Below are 12,734 nucleotides of genomic sequence, written 5' to 3'. Positions count from 1 at the left end.
GTTTGAATAAAAAGAGGTTGAAACAACTCAGCCAGGCTTTGAAATAGTTAATAATAATCTTGGTGAAACATGGTCAATCAAGAGCAGGGCTTCTGCCAGATGCCATTATTCCTGTTTTGACTATAACAGTTTTACTAAATTGTACAGTCAAATTAATCTTCACATAAAAAGAAGTCACTGTGGTAGGGGTTAGAGGTTTAAATGCCTGCTCTGTATTTTAAGAGCGGTTTTAAAAAATCTTCCTAGCTTTATTTCATTGTAATTTGTGCCATTGCTTTTAATCTTGACGACTACACTTGGTTATTTCTGACCCATAATTTCTTCTGCCAAGAATTCTAATGACCAAAAAGCTCTCTAGAAATGCAACCCAAGAGTCCCTTACTGCTACCAATGACTTCATCAGGTGTAGGCTAAGGGCCTGGGGTCTTTGCACAGCAGTTTCACATTTCCCGTCTGAGTTAATCAATGCTGTCCTTTCTGAATTAAAGGAAATGATTCAACACTATGAAAGGGAAAAAGGGAAAAATGTATACATGAGCCTGCAGATGCTAATGCACCCGTTCAGCTTTATGCGCTTGAGTATTCCCATTGAGTTCAGTGGGAAGTTATGGCCATGGTAAGTGTTTATGGATCAGAATCCAAATTAGGAACGGGTGAGTTACATTAAAACATTGTCTGGTCATTCAAAATTATTTTCCTGGTAATATTCTTTCTATATGAGCCAATAAAATGTTGTAATACACTGGCAATTGAACTCCAGTCACCCATTCAAAAATATATTGGGCATTCCCGTGATCTCGTATAGAAAAGTTGGGCCCTAGCCTGAGTGTACACTGTTAGAAACAGCTGTCAGTTAGTATGTTCCATGTGGTAGGGATCCATACACTGCTTCATAGTCTATTTATTGCTTTCCCCCATTCTTCCCACCTTCCATGCAGCCACATTCTGCTGCTGTTACTCAATTTCAGTAATACCTTACTCAGGGAGCGGTTCTAAAGGCTTCATTGCAATTGCCCACAAAGCAAAGTACTACCTGACCTGAGTAAGGGTGGCACAATGTGGGGAGTGCCGAGTGAGAAGTGCCTAGCCACCATTTTGGCTGGTCCCCAGGTTGGGGATAAGTCGAGCAAAACAATTGAGCCGACCACAAGTTGCACCCTGCATCCTAAAGACGAGTTGTAACAGACTTCTAAAAATATGGGCCTAAGGGTACACAAGTCTACCTGGGAGCCATTTCACACTTTGTTCCTAGGGTCATTATTGGTTCAACAATATCACCTTTTTGTTTTTAAAATCTGTCACCTCCTGTGTGAGATGCTTGACTCTGAGAATTAATACTTATAAGGAAGAGAGAACTTCTAGGAAGTTCCATGAAGAATGAAGGGATCTGTTTAAGATTGAAGTAGCTGCCCATGACTGCACAGTCTCGCTAGCACATGACTAGAAAAGGGGATTTAGAGAAAGACACAATCACAAAGGCCTAGTTACTCTGATGTTTACATACAGGCTGACGGTACTGATGGAAGAGGCAAGTTATCACATAATCTATATCCAAGAGTAAACAAAGGATAGTCTGGCTTTTTTTTTTTAAGGAGTGTCCAGACAGTCTGAGTTTTCAAATAAACAGAAGCCGAATTGAATGAAGTAACCCCCTAAAACCAAAACATTGTTTCTGATTAGAGTCATTAGGATAAAAGAACCTAGAGACAAATTGTGTAATAATTGCAAACTTAGTTTTTTAATACTGAAAAATCCCTCTTTTTGCCATAAATTGCAAAATGGTGAGGAATTTGATGGACAAATGTTTGAGCTGAGTTTTATTTTTCCAGACGTTGACCTGTGGTATCCCTAGTTTTGTGGTTGTGTGTCGGCTATGCTTTTGTGCTTAACTAATACATAAGATTTCCAAAACTGTTGTGATAACTGTCAGTTATGTTGGTGTACAGCTACTGCATTAGAGCAAGATGTGGTTGTGACTCCTGTACTTAAGGTTGCATAACAGGTTTCCATTATAACCCCCAATGTTTAGTCTCTCACATAACTTTCTGAAACTTTCTCCTCTGGGGCTGAATTTTTCTAAGCTTGGTTTCTGCATGAAGGTGAATTGCTCTTGCAAGTTTGAGCAAATAATGTTCAGATAATTTTGAATGAGAGGAGGGTAGAAAAAATGAAATTTTCCTATTATAGAAAAAATCTTGTGAATGTTTTTGAGCAGCTGCAGCACTGAAATGGTTGGTGATAGGAAGGTAAAATTTAGCAGGGAAATAGTCCACAGTCAGAAATGTTTTTTTTTTTGTGCCCCAGCTGAAGTTGATTTTGATTTGACAAAGTTATGGGGGTTTGAAATCACACTCCATACATGTACAGTAGATTATGAATGCATTTTATTGCTAGGCTGTGTGTACATGTGTGTATATATATAATGGTTAGTTAAATTGGATATGTACTCAAGTCCTTAGTCCCCTGAATTATTCTGATCGGGCTCAAATTAATTTCTAAATATTTCAGGGAAAACACAAGTTTGGTGAAAGGAATATTCCTCTGCCAGTCCATAATCCTCTCTGGGCATAGGGGAATGTGCACAGGGCTGAGATCCAGGAACTCCTAACTTTACTATTGACTTTAATTCTCCATTTCTCATAATGATTATTTAATGAAGCCTCACACCACATTCTTTAAATTGAAAGGAAAAATAGATTCTGTAAATTCAACTGAATTAACATGGTGGTATGTGTGATATGAGACACTACTCAGAATTCATTGTGTTTATCATGATATTGTGTAGGGACCAACAGAGAACGAGGCCCCACTGAGGGCACTGTATAAACATAGTGTAGGAGATAGTCCCACCCCAAAAAGCATACGGTCTACATAAACAAGCCCAATATAAGGTGGGGGAAGTAGTATAACACACAAGCAGAGTGAATAATGTGAGGATAGCAAATGTCATGTTACTCAACTATGTTTTGCTTTGGTTGGTTTTTTTGGATGCGTTTACTTTGGAGCGGATCAGTTATATGGAAAGAAAAGGAAAGGAATGATGGGGTATACAAACCCCATACTGGGAAAGAAGGGGTTAAAAGACAATACTGGACCCAGCTAGCCTGACCCCTCCAAGCCTGCAGAGCATGCTCCAACAGGGGACAAGGCTGAAAAGGGGAGAAATGCAGCTCAGAAGGGCTGAGGCTGGGAAAGAGTGCAGACCTACCCTGCAGGCAGGGCCGGCTCCAGGCACCAGCTTTCCAAGCAGGTGCTTGGGGCGGCATTTAGAATGGGGCGGCAGCTGTTGCAGTGGTGGCAATTCGGCAGTGACTGCTTGGGGGCGACAAAATTGGTAGGTTTCAGAGTAGCAGCCGCGTTAGTCTGTGTTTGCAAAAAGAACAGGAGGACTTGTGGCACCTTAGAGACTAACCAATTTATCTGAGCATAAGCTTTCGTGAGCGACAGCTCACTTCATCGGATGCAGGCTCCTGCCAAAGGGGCTAGACGCCTCCCTGATACACCAGAACTTAATGCTGAGCCTGGTTGGGGCTGACGGTTTGATTTGGTTTCCTTTCTATTTTTTCTTTTTCATTATCCGGGACCAGAAGCAGAGAGAGCAGCGGTAGGAAGTGACCAGAGAGAATAACACAGTGGAGCCCACCCCGAGGGGTCAGTGCTCCTGACCCTCCTAGGGCCCTCAGTCGGAGCCCAGTGGAGTGGGAGGGCCCGGGATCACCTACCCCTGACTGAGTGGATGCTAACCACAAGGTCACCGAGCCCACTGAGGACCCTATTACAAAAAGGAAGAAGGGTGATGGGGACAGTGCAAGTGAGAAGAGGGATGGGATGAAGACAGAAGGTATGAAGTGAAGTTGCGGAGTGAGGCTGAGCTGAAGAGATTCAGAGGGAAGGGTTTGGAGCAAACAGACAATGACCACTGGGCACAGAAAGTCCAGTTAAAACTGTAGAAAATACTCTGAAATTAGGGTCCGAAGGTCCCTAGTTAAACCGCTTCTACAGCTGCTCCTATTGGCTTAAGTCTCAGCTGGCTCCTCCTTGCAGTTTCCCCTCTTCCAACCTCACATTGCAGGGAGGTACAGCATGGCAATGTTTTTGGGAGGCACACAGCTATGTATCGGCAACAAGGGATGCAGCCATGAAAACATCTTAACATCTTGTCCTGGGGATTCTCAATTGCTAAAGCTACTCTGGGACTATAACCTATCCTGAGGAAGGTTGCAAAAGGTAATGAGCTAAGGACCAAATAGCTGCAAAAGTGCAGACTGTAAAACACAGGGCCTGATTCTCTGCACACTTAAATGGAGTTTTTCCTTGATTTACACAGTTGTACATGAGAGCGGAATCAAATACCCAGATTCCTGACTCAGAGGTGTAATAGGCAATATGTTTTAGACATCCCAACTGCCTACCCATATCCAACCACTAGCTCCCAAATAAAGAGCCTGTGGTAAGAATACCTCTCAGCACAGGAATATATTTAAAAGAAATAAATATTCATTTTTGATTTGGTAAGTTAGTGGAGTTTACTTTTTAAAGCATTTTTTCTTTGCAATATTTTTAATATTTCAAAGCTTGGGTTCACTTTTTCTTCTGCATTTTTTTTATGCTTATGAATATTTAGCCAGTGGTTTTGCTGGGATTGAAAACAAATGTATACGGCATTGTTCTTCCCTTCCCTGGCAGTTGCTGTTTGTAATCTCTGGAGCAGTAACTGGAAATCTGAATCCAACTTGACTGTCTTTGAACCCTCTTGGATAGGACTCTGGAAAATAGCCCATTAGCCTTTTATCCAAGTAAAATAAGGGTTAAATTGATGGCAGCCATTCTAGTACATATTAAATCCTTCAGATGAAAGTATGTCTTGATTTCTTTGTTGACAGTACAGTTAATAACTCTAACATGATAGCAAGATTGTTCTGTTGCCCCATTCTCTTAGGGGATAGTACTGCCTATTATTAAGGTTACCTGACACTTCCCATTATAAGACTCTGTTTTCAGTTGGTTATAGCTTTGCCAAACTTTAAGCCTGTGGACTGAAATTTTCCATGCCTCGTGTCTGCCTCCTACTGGTGAGTTTGTGTTTTTTGCCAAAAATATTCCTGAAGTTGGAGGTTCCACATTTAAATAGAATCTAACCAGATTTAAGTATGATGCAACTCTCTCCTAGGTTTGTGGTGTTAACCTTGGATTCAGACCCAAGTTTGGCTCTGGGAATTTGGTCTACGTATAAGTGTCTTACATAATTTTCATCCTATACAAATTTATATTTTAGTTTAGAAATGTCTTTGAGATCCTTTAGTATGGAGGGTCCCCCTATTAAAATAAAATATTGTTATAATTTCTAGAGAGAGGCTTTGGAAAACCCAGTTAAATGTACCGTGGGTTCTAAAGATGATGCAGAAATTCAGACAGGCATCTATTGCTAGATACAGAACTCTGTCACTTTATAGCTGTGTAAGGTTTCAATTAGTTCCCTGATAGTTTTGATACCTTTTCTCAAAGATTCTGTACATGCTACATGTTACTGAAGAAGTGTTTTACAAATTTTTAAGATAGATATATTTACTTTTTGTTGGTACAATTTCTCATATCAATAAGCCAGGTACCTTAGATGCCATGGATGAAATACTGCTGGTGGGGCCAGGATTTCACCCCAGGAATCCCGCTGTTTAGCACACAGAAAGAACTGTAAACATTCTCTAAAAATGACTCTTGATAGCTCTGTAGAGTTGCAGGATATTGGCACATTAACCAATCATCAGGGCAGGACTTGCCCAATAGGCCATTGTAATGGTTATGAGGAATATTTTGCATTCAGGGGAAAAGGGAAACATTTCTTTGTCAGGTTCCTTTAAAAATGTCAGCTGGTTCTAGAGGCTCAGGGGATTGTTAGTAGTAGTCCCAGGGAAGACAAATTATTATTATTTTACATAACATGAGGTACTTCTGACACTCAGGCATCTTTGAGAGCTTTCAGCTGCCCTTTGCTCACTAATCCACTGCCCCTGGGCTATTTCTAGAACATTCCAAACAGCCACCTTTTTTAAAGCAACCTGCCAGATAAATCTTTTTCTCCAAAGATAAAAAGGCTATAAAAAACCCACTAGACTACTTAGTCTTCCCACCTTCTTCTAAAGCCATCAATCTCTAATCAGGAATTAGCCGTATATCTCAGCCTCTATTTACTTTCACAAATACCGTAAGGTATGTTATGAGTTTAGACCCAACCCTGTTTGCCTTAAGGGACAAACTGTTCTTCAGAACAAAACTATGGCTGTTAATTCCTCTTGATTTGAGATCCTATCAACAAGGAGCATTAAAGGACTTACTTTTAACTATGCAGGCATGCAGGTAGATGTGAGAGTCCCACTTGTAGATGTAATTCCCCATTCATCAAAAACATACCACAACCCTGGTAATAAACTTGCAGAGATTGTGGAGGCTTTCCATGCCTGTTTAAATGGATATTTGATAACTATGCTTAACTCCATTTGGAAATGATTGGGAGTGCTGCATCCCCAGATTTTGTGCCATTATGCTGTTTTGTGAACCAGAAGTAGGCTGGGTATTTTGACTGTCCATTTTCTTTCTTAAGTACTGGTCCTTGCTGTCATAGCTATAGGGCTAATTGCATCTCTGCCCCTTTCTGATCTCTCTGAGTGCACCCCTTCACATGTCAGACCTTGTGCCTTTACCTGTCTGTGACATACCAGGGCACAATCCAGACTAGTGAGGGGCTATATCACCCCTATCCTGAATCCTTAGGTGTTCCACAATGCCTTGCTATAGTAACTCCCACCTGGGCCACTCACAAACAGCATTCCAGCACGCAAGCCAGACCCTGATTGTCTGTGTGTATATCAGCTACACCCTGGCTCTCACCAAGCTCAGTTATACTGCAGAGTGACCCCAACACACTCCCAGTCTCAGATCTTCCCCAAGAAATGTACATCCTGTACTGCCCAATCCTCTCCTGGACAGTACAAATATATTAAGTCCATTATTCCTTTTAAGGGAATAATATGCCCTTAAGTAGTTACCCAGACCCTTCAATTTAAGCACACTGGATTAGATAAAACGAGTTTATTAACTACAAAGAGATTTTAAATGAGTATAGGTAACAAGGCATAAAAGTCAGAAATGGTTACAAGAAAAATAAAGATAAAACATTTACTAATATCTACCTAAGAAACTTATCTTATCTTAGTTGCAAAAGCAGACTTTCTCACCACATGCACCAGCAGATTACTGACCAAACTTTCAGGTTAGGACTCCTCCCCCAGAGTCCAACAGCTGTTTCTTTTTGTCTTCTCAGGTGCAGAGAATGAGATGGGCAGGTGGTGAGAGAGAGGGTGTCTTGTGGTTGTTGCCCCTGCTTTTTATAGTTCCAGTCACCGTCTTGAAAAACATTTCCATCTGAGAACCGAGAGATAAGGTCTGTGTAGAACCTAGCTTATCTTGAATCATTTTACTGTTCCTGCTTGCTTTCCCCAATGACCCCCTGTTACACATATATTCATAAGTGAGCTTCCAAATAACCAGATCAGACTGTATTCAAAAATTATGACAATGCCGCTCCAAATCCTTCATGCCTGTCATTTTGAATAATATCACTACTGGAATAACAAACCCCTAAAATAAGTATTTTCTTCAGGTCATCAGCAGAGGCCATGTTTACTATTTGGGTTTTACAGAAGCTAACAATGAGATCCTGATCCTGAGTGAAGTCTCTGGGTACGCTTCTATTATAAATATAATTACACACAAAACGAACATTATCAGGGTTGTTGCAGAATAAAGCACTCTAAAGTTAGAAAATGCAAAAATTAAGGTGGCCCATACAACCCTTAATTCAGCCCTCTTGTACATAGGCATTATGATTCAGTCTTTCATTACATGGTCTCATACTATTTTTTCCCAAAGAATCCCTGCCTCATTCAGTGCACATGGTGGACCTGCTTTGGAGATGAATCAGGGTCTTGTAGTGAAGGACTTTTGTCTGTAGGACCCCTACTTCATTTGTTGTAGAAGTTGAAAGTTGTATCATGAATGAGGCAGGGGATTTCAGGAACAGAAAGGATGGTCTTATAGTTAAGGCAGCTGCATTCTGCCCTGGAGAACTGGATTCTATCCCTGCCTCTGCCAAGTAGCTCCTGTGTGATGCTAGTTAAGCACTTAAACCAAACATTTCACTAACTGTGCGTTCCATATTTTCTGAATGCCTGACTTCAAACCCTGAGATTTGATTTGCAGAAGAGCTGTGAGTCAAAGGGAGCTGTGCTTTGAACGTATAAAGTGCTACATAATGCGACATGCTCTAAAAAATGAAGTCTTAGGTGTCTCATATTGGGCATTCAAAATTAGTGGATACTTTTGACCTTTATCTTTATGCTTTGCCCCCTCATCTTTAAAGTGGGGGATAATACCATCCTCTCTTTTTGTAGGGGTGCTGTGAAAATAAATTAAGCAATGATTGTGAAGCACTCAAGCACTACACAAAAGGCTATGACGCGATTAATGTCTGTCTTCAGAGCAGGGTTTGAATAGTGTTCAATAAATAATCCATAGGACCACACATTGAACAATAAGAAAACAAAATATTGAACAGTTCATTCAGGGACCACTGTCCATCCTGTGCACTCAATGAGGCAGTGGTCCCGTGGAAAAAATAGTAGGTGAGCATGTAACTAAGACTGTATCACAATGCAGTCACACAAGGGAGCAAATTAAGTTTACACAGGAAAGCAGTCTCCACGTCTCTGGCTTCTCATGTGAATCCCGGTCTCCTTGCTCAGGAAAATCTTAGCTTCACTCTTCCAGTCTCCCCAACCACGTTCTGCCCTCGTGCTCAGTGTCAATCTCCACCCCCTCTCTCAGTCCCAGTCTCCTTGCCCAGCTATTCTCAAGTGCCCCTTTCCGCCTCCTCAGCTAATAGGTATCTCTCCTCCTTACCCCCAGTCCCCCTCCAATCTTAGTTTCCCCTCCCTCTCACCTTCCTAGCTCTTTGTCCAGTCTCTTTGCCCAACAAGTCCCAGTTCTCCCTCTGCACCCCAGCTCCTCATGAGATCTGTCTCCTGCCCCCCCTACCCTACCGGTTCCTAGCCCCATAAGTCCCAGACTTCCCCCTCCCTCCCCTAGCTCCTTGTCCCAATCTATTCCTCCTCCTCCCCTTTGTCAGCCTCTTGTCCCATCTTCTTTCAAATCCAGCAACTTCATCCTCTATGCTGCCCAAGCCCAGCAGCAACATGGTTGACAGTAGATTGGAAAACAAGAATTCCATTTTGCAAAAAAAAGTTCAGGTTTTGACGTTTGTTTTTGTTCTGTATCGGGGAAAAAAACCTGGACATTTCAAAATTTTTCATAGGGAGAAAAGACACAGATGAGAGAGAGACTTTGACTTTTAAAACAATTTAAATAAAATCAGTACTGAAATCAGTACAGAAATACAGTAAAAACAAGAAAATTAACTACACATTCAAAACCAGTTGCCCAGCCCGAACAATACAAAGTGCATTTCCAGTAGCCTGCTATGAATGAAGGGAGCCAAATCACTTATAAGAGTATAACTGAGAAAGAGAGCAACACTGCTGTATATCCAGTAGTTCAGGGGTTAGGGCCCGCAGCTGACATGTGGGTGACCCTGTTTCAAGTCTCTACTCTGCTTGATTAGTGCCCTAACCACTGGGCTACAGAGTCAGTTTTTTTTGTTGAAGCTATGCCACTTTATATACACAATTAATGTTAATAGTACCTGAGTGAGACTGACTGTATAGCCCAGTAGTTGAGACACTCAGCTGGGATGTGGGAGACTCCGTTTAAAGTCTCTACTCCAAATCAGCCAGAGAAGGAACTTGAAACTAAGCCTCCCACATCCCAGCTGAGTACCCTAACCACTGGGGTGGGAATCTTTCTATTCCTCTTCACCCTGCCACCCCCCCCAACCAAAATTCCATCCTGAACCTTTCAGATGAAAGTTTAGTCAAAACTGATCCAATGTCTATGAAAAGTTTTGGTTTTGACATATCAGCATTTTTCTCCAAAAAATTCCTAATGATCTCTACTTGAGAATACTCTCCCTTCCAGTGCCTGACCTAGCTCAGAACTACAATTGCAGGGAAGTCCTGCTAAGCCCTGGGTGGAGCATGCTTTGTGTGCACAGAATTTTCAAGGAATTGAGCTGTGAAGTTCTAGCAAGTCTCCACTGAGCATGTGCAAACTGTGATTTTTGAAAGACTTATAACTTGGCCAATTTTGGGCAGATTTCCGCAGGGAGAGCAAAAGGTATATCTCTAACATAAAGGGCACACCCTGCCAAATTTCAAGTCCCTGCTGCTCAGTGGTGGTAGTGGTGGTGGTGGTGGTGGGGGTACTATAGCATCTCAAAGAATTTTTTAACATGGGCAAAACATATTTTTTAACTAGTCTCATTCTAAGAAATGGCTGGACCATTTTGGCTGAAATTTTCCAGAATATTTCAGTTTGTCTCAGGCATGGAAAATTTCAGACCAAATGGTTAAAGTTTGGCAAAGTTATTAGCAACTGATCTTATAATGGGAAGTGTTGGGCAACATTATTTATGTGCATTATTACCAATTCCTCCTATATTAATAAAAATTGACCTCTTTGCATCTACCCCACTTTCCTTCCTAGGCAGTTGTGGATTCATCTAGTTTTATGTTAAGTTTAATAATAATAATAATTAATAATTAATAAAGGTAATTCACAGTGTTTTCTGAGCAATTTGAGGCTGAATTCTGCAACTAGGTTCATGCAGGCACCGTTCGTTCCAGTGAGGCTCTATGTAGGAGCACTGTCCCTCTTGCATACACCTCGTTCTAAGCACCTGTTCTTAGATTGTATAAAGACCTTTGTGAAGGGACTGTGTCTTAATATGGCTATATTTATCTCCTGACTGAGGTTTCTGGGAGCTACTGTAGCACAGATTGCTAACAGTAGGCAAGACTTAACCATTGTTGAAAGTTTACTCAAGAGCACAAAAAGGAAGTAAAACATTTTTGAAAATTGATGTGTAACTAGAAGGATCTCCACCCCTAAATGCTTGCAGGCAGTGCAGAATGCCACACTTTGACAGTGAAATTAGCAATGCTTTTCTATTTGAATTTAAAGATCCCATCCATTTAATCTATCTTTACAGTGCTGAGATAGGATAGATGTAACCAATGTAGATGTAAATGCTTTGCATAAAGGATCACATCTTCTAGGCTCTTTGCTTTGAAAGGAATAGATATCTTGACATTGCAGTAGAACAATAGATTTCTTTAAGCACTTAATAGTAGCTTGAAAATACTAATTACTCCAGTCTAGAAATCATGTATTACTCAATTAATTTTGTATGTTATTAAAATAAAGTATCTCTTCTAGAAGAAGATTTAAAAATATCCTTCCTAAATATGCCTATGGCATAATGCAATATATATTTACAGGTATATAAGTCATTCAGAGCCTGATCATACAAACAATTAACACAGGGGAGTCATCTCATTGACTTTAATGGGCCTATTCATGGTTGTAAAGTTAAACATGCACATTATCACTTGCAGGATTAGGGTTGTACTTTTCCTAATACATTAATGACAGCAACTGATACTATTTTTTTAATATTTAAAGACAAATGGAAGTGATCACCCTTTTAATTATTAGAAGATAGTCTACAAGTTTTTGAAAATACAGTTTTCTTCATTAAGTAGGGAGTTTGGATTACTGGTGAGCAAACCACTAAACATTTGATAGTTCAGTTCTCTGATTAATCTAGACCAGTGGGTCTCAACCAGGGGTACGCATACCCCTGGGGGTATGCAGAGGTCTACCAAGGGGTACATCAACTCATTTAGATATTTGTCTAGTTTTACAGCAGGCTACTGTGGTGGAAAATTAGCTACGCATTGTGTTTGGATCAGAACAAACCTGAGGCTCCTTTATTCAAGCACGCGCATACAGGGAGAGTCAGCCGGAGCTGCTCTGGCGTAAACAGAAAATACAGGAGTTGATATTGCTGAAAACCACAATTTGTCAAACCCATTTCCTTCAACAGCATTTTCCTTATTTGGCATATAGTGCAAGATTCAACAGTAGCTTTGCCTTACTTGGAGTTTAGCAAAACAAGCTTTACCTGTTATTGACAGATGTTTCCTTTGCGGTTAAGGGTTTTTTCTAATTTCCAGCGGTTATGGTTACATTTCTTAAGCTGTGCTGTTGCAATTGCCCTTTAATGGAATTTTCTTCACTCTCTTCTTATGCTTCATATACAAGGTTAGCTTGATCAAAGTTTTAGGCCTATTAGTTTAGGCCTACTAGATTTTTCCTTCACACTACATAAAAAGCACTAGTGAAGTCAGTACAAACTAAAATTTCATGCAGACAGTTACTTGTTTATACAGCTCTGTAGCTTATGCACTGAAATGTAAATATAATATTTATATTCCAATTGATTTTTTTATAATTATATGGTAAAAATGAGAAAGTAAGCAATTTTCCAGTAATAGTGTGCTGTGACACTTTTGTCTAGACCAATGGGTCTTATATCTGATTTTGTAAGCAAGTAGTTTTTAAGTGAGGTGACACTTCAGGTACGCAAGACAAATCAGACTCCTAAAAGGGGTACAGTAATCTGGAAAGGTTGAGAGCCACTGATCTAGACCTCTTTGTTTTGCCAACTGTGCTAGGAATCCCACTAGTACAAGCTGTCTTGTGAGACTTGTGCTATTTCCTAG

The 12,734-nt window shown here is 40.5% G+C and overlaps 1 long non-coding RNA gene across 1 annotated transcript in view; it reads left to right on the top strand.

Moving 5' to 3' along the window:
* LOC141983820 (uncharacterized) overlaps positions 1-12,734 on the top strand; it is a 185,973-nt gene that overhangs the window by 10,084 nt on the left and 163,155 nt on the right. Inside the window, exon 2 of the long non-coding RNA XR_012638529.1 lies at positions 7,319-7,438. This is a non-coding gene — a long non-coding RNA (uncharacterized LOC141983820). The remainder of the gene's footprint in view (positions 1-7,318; positions 7,439-12,734) is intronic.

Source organism: Natator depressus, chromosome 3 (assembly GCF_965152275.1).
Source record: "Natator depressus isolate rNatDep1 chromosome 3, rNatDep2.hap1, whole genome shotgun sequence".
Classification (NCBI taxonomy): Eukaryota; Metazoa; Chordata; order Testudines; family Cheloniidae; genus Natator; species Natator depressus.
Note: the sequence above shows the minus strand (reverse complement) of the source record. Positions and strands in the feature narration are given on the sequence as shown.